Genomic DNA, 4,051 nt, shown 5'->3' with positions numbered 1-4,051 from the left:
CGTGTATACTTACTATACGGTTGAAATGACCTGGTTGAAGTGGATATACCCAATCCAAAGTTGAACAAATGTTGACGTGACTCAACATCTCTTCACAATCGGAACAAAATATCCAACTAAAACCGGTCATGGAAAACCGCTTGGAACAAATGCACTCTGGTTCTGATGGAATGAACTTTTCCGGTTAATCTGGGATAACTAACTGAGTTTTCATGCATAACTTGAAAAATGAAGCCTGTAATAAATAAAAACAGTCTACCGCAATCGAGATGACGACATGTGTCCATCATCAAGAGAGGGAGACTCACATCTTGTCAACAGATTTTTGTCATCATGAATATCTTGGTAATAATTAGTTTTGCTTTGGAAATAAACATTATACACTTTAACAAGTTAAAGCCTATTAACTAAATGATGACATCATCGAGCATGCTTAACCTACTAATCTAGCCGAACCCCTGGCTATATAAACCACCCTTAAACCTTCACAAATCTTCACAAAAATCACTATTCACAAAAAACAGTATTGAGCTTAATACTCTCTCAATAACATGAACTCCAACTCTCTAGCAAAGAAAATTCTATTGGCTGATTTCAACTCAATCTACCAATACGAAGACCATGAGGTTAGAGAAATGTTCTTAGCCGTTGAAAGAAGCGGGCTAAGAGGGTTTCTCGAAAACATATTCATTCTCGACTACCTAGTAGTCGAAGAATTCTTCCAGACCGCAAAGGAAGTGCATCGAGACATAATCGTTGCACAAGTTTACGGTCAGTCATTTCTATTCAGCGAGACGGATTTCGCTGAATACTACGGTTTGCCCACTTAAGGGGTAAGTGATTTAACCTACTCTCCGGGGACCATGGAAGAAAGGTGTCATCGGTTCTCCAACTCTGACATCCCGGTTAAACCCTGGGGTGCTAAAAGCCAACTATCTCACAAGTACCAGCTTCTTTGTGAGATTCTAGGAAAGTCCATCTTGGGCAGAGAGAAAAGCTATTACTACACCCAAAGGATTTTCGAGATGATGATCGCTGTTACGGTTGGGACACCGGTTAATTGGTCCTGGATCATCTTCAGCAACCTGGAGAAGATGCTCCTTTCAAATAAAACCGGCTATGCTCTTCAGCTGAGCGGTTTTTGTGCCAGTCTGGACATTCACTCCGGACCCTTCGTAACCCTCCATCCAAAGCATGTGCTCACCAAGGAGAGAGTACAAGAGCTGGTCGACCGATGGGAAGCAGCTAAGGCAAAGAGGAATCAAGCAGTCGAGTCATCAAATGTTTAACCTGTCTATCCTTCTTTTTCCTTTTTCTTTCTTCCTAAAACCGGTAATTTTGTTGTACTACCGGTTTGGTACCCGAATTAATGAAGATCATTTCCTTCCATTTAAGTCTAAAATCATAAATGATCAAACATTTAATGCGCCGTATCAAATCGAATCAAATTACTCTTGAAAATAGAAATCTCCACTTTCCAAGAAGCATGCCTGATCCGATTTGACCAGACATGCCCCTATTCTCTTGATACTTTACAAAACATTTATGACCAGTCATAAACGGTCAGATTTTTCAAAAATATCCTCATTTAATGCATCCAACCGTTCAAGCTATAAAAAGGGACTCAATCCCCCATCTTCAAAATAAGTCTTCTTCATTCCTCTCTCCAAAGCTTGAAAGATCAAAAACTCCCTTCGACTTCTCTTACTCATTCCTCAAAATGTCTGCTGAGCTGAGAAACACTCCCATCGTCAACTTTGGAGACGTAAAAGATAGTCGATATCAGGACTTCATCTTCCAACCGCTCATAGAATCGGGGCTTCAGGGATTCCTTGAAGGCTCAAACACCATCCTCGTAGAGGAAGTGTGCGAGTTCTTCAACAATGGGCATATTCTAGACGATGGTAGCATCCGCACCATCATTGACGGACAATTTCTTCGGCTTACCGAAGATCAATTTGCCACCTTTTTCCACCTTCCAACCGAAGGTTTCTCTGACTTTCCAACGCCATTCTTTCCGGCTAAGGAAGACTTCACCAAGATCTTCTCTTCTTCCATCGTACCGGTCAAAGAACACGGGAAGAAAGAAAGATTGGCTCCTCACTACCATGTCTTGCATGATTTGGTTCAACGGTCTATCATGGGCCGAATGCCAAACCAGAACTACAACTGGGAGGCTTTCGACATCATGATAGCCATCATCCGCAAATCTTCAATCAACTGGACAACCTACCTCTTCAACAACTTGAAGCTTCTCATAACCGCTTCAAGGGGAAGGACCGGTTTTGCCCCCCAAATCACTCGACTTCTGAAAGCTCAGCGCAGCGACCGTGAACCAGGTGTTCCTGTCGGACCGGCCAACACCATGACTCTATCCATGTTAGATAGGTGGATATCGAGGATTGAAGAACGGGCATCCAACAACACCATGGACAATTGGTATGACAGAATGGTGGAAGGGGATTGGATCGAAATAGTCTGAGTTGTTTGTTTCTCTCCGGTTTTCGGTCATTTTGCTGTACGACCAAAACCGCTTAATATCATCTCTCAGACTTATCTATAAAATTTTCTAATGTTAAAGTCTCCAGTTTTCTTTCCATATCCTTCTGTCCGGTTCTAAGTTTTCTAAACATAAAATTTCATGTTAAATGAAACTTCCGGTTAACAACGCTTCCAGTAAACCGGAATCTCAAAGCAAAATGAAAATTTTGAAAAACTTACCGCCCACGGTTTTACCGCACAAAATTTACCGCTCATTGTTTTCTCCGCATTTACCGCCGTTAGTTACTGCAGTAACTTTTGGAGGGAAAATTGGCGCCAAAAACCCTATCAAGTGACGGTTCATCTTCCAACTGGTCGAAACCGTTCTCCTATATAAGTTCAGATCAGTTCACTTTCAACATACGCTTTCTCTCTCTCTAAAACTCTCAAATCTTCAAAGGCTTTCTAACTTCCGATCATCACTATTCTTCATCTTTCTTCACAAATCTACCATGGCTCTAGGTAAAGCACCCTTTCAATGGATGTTGCAGGTCGATTTCAACGACATCGACGAACACGCTGGGGATAAACACAAGGTTGTGCTTCAATCTTTAAGAGATTCGGTGTTGGAGGCGTTCCTATCTGGTCCGTTCGTCGTGTATCCGACGGCGGTTATGGAGTTTTTGGCGACGGCGACTTTAACGAAGAGGAAAGTCTCCGCCACCGTCAATGGCAAGGAAGTTCTTATCATGGAGGAGCTGTTCTCTGAAGCCCTCGGTTTGCCTAACACCTGCTTGGACTTCAAAACCGACCTAACCGATGCAGAGTCTAATGCGGTCCGATTGGTGATATCGGCTAAAGAACAGGAACTGGTGATTCACTTAAGCCGGAAGAACAAACTGAAACCGGAGTTTAAGTGGCTGCTGAACATCATCTCTCGTTCAATTCAGGGAAGAGGAGGTAACTTCGATAACCTGACCAAACTTAAGCTTAAGATGATGATGGCTATTGTCCGCGGTGACAAGATAGATTGGGGAGCCGTCATCTTCGAAGAATTCTGTGAAATGGTGATTCAGAAGGATGGTCGGGTTCAGGCCTTCGCAATGCAGATCGTCAAAATTCTCAAGTTCCTTAAGTTGGAACTTGGTGAAGGTGAACCGCTCCCACCCAACAACATTCTCAACTCATAGTCAATGAGTGAGAAGACCGACAAAACGGTTAAGCTGAAGTCTTCCAGAACGAAGTCTTCAAAAGGGACCAGTTCTTCCGCTCCGGCTGAAGAAAGTTCAAAACAAGAAAAACCGAAGAGGAAGGCAGTTCAAGCCGAAGCCTCACAAGAGAAGAAGGGGAGGAAGAAGTCTTCCGCAAAGAAGAGCTCCAGCAAGTCGGCTGACTCCGAGAAAACCCTTTCCTCGGACAAATCACCGAAGAGAACCGGAGACGTCTTCCAACCCATTCCCATCAACACCGTTCGCCCCATCTCTGTTGACTCTCAATCACCAAGGCAAACCAAACCTTCGGGGAGCCACAAAACCGAGTCAGCATCAAAGGAGGAAGTAGAGGTAAATAT

This window comes from Impatiens glandulifera, unplaced genomic scaffold (genome assembly GCF_907164915.1).
Source record: "Impatiens glandulifera unplaced genomic scaffold, dImpGla2.1, whole genome shotgun sequence".
NCBI classification, from domain to species: Eukaryota; Viridiplantae; Streptophyta; class Magnoliopsida; order Ericales; family Balsaminaceae; genus Impatiens; species Impatiens glandulifera.
The sequence above is the reverse complement of the archived record's forward strand: the minus strand, read 5'-3'. Positions refer to the sequence as shown.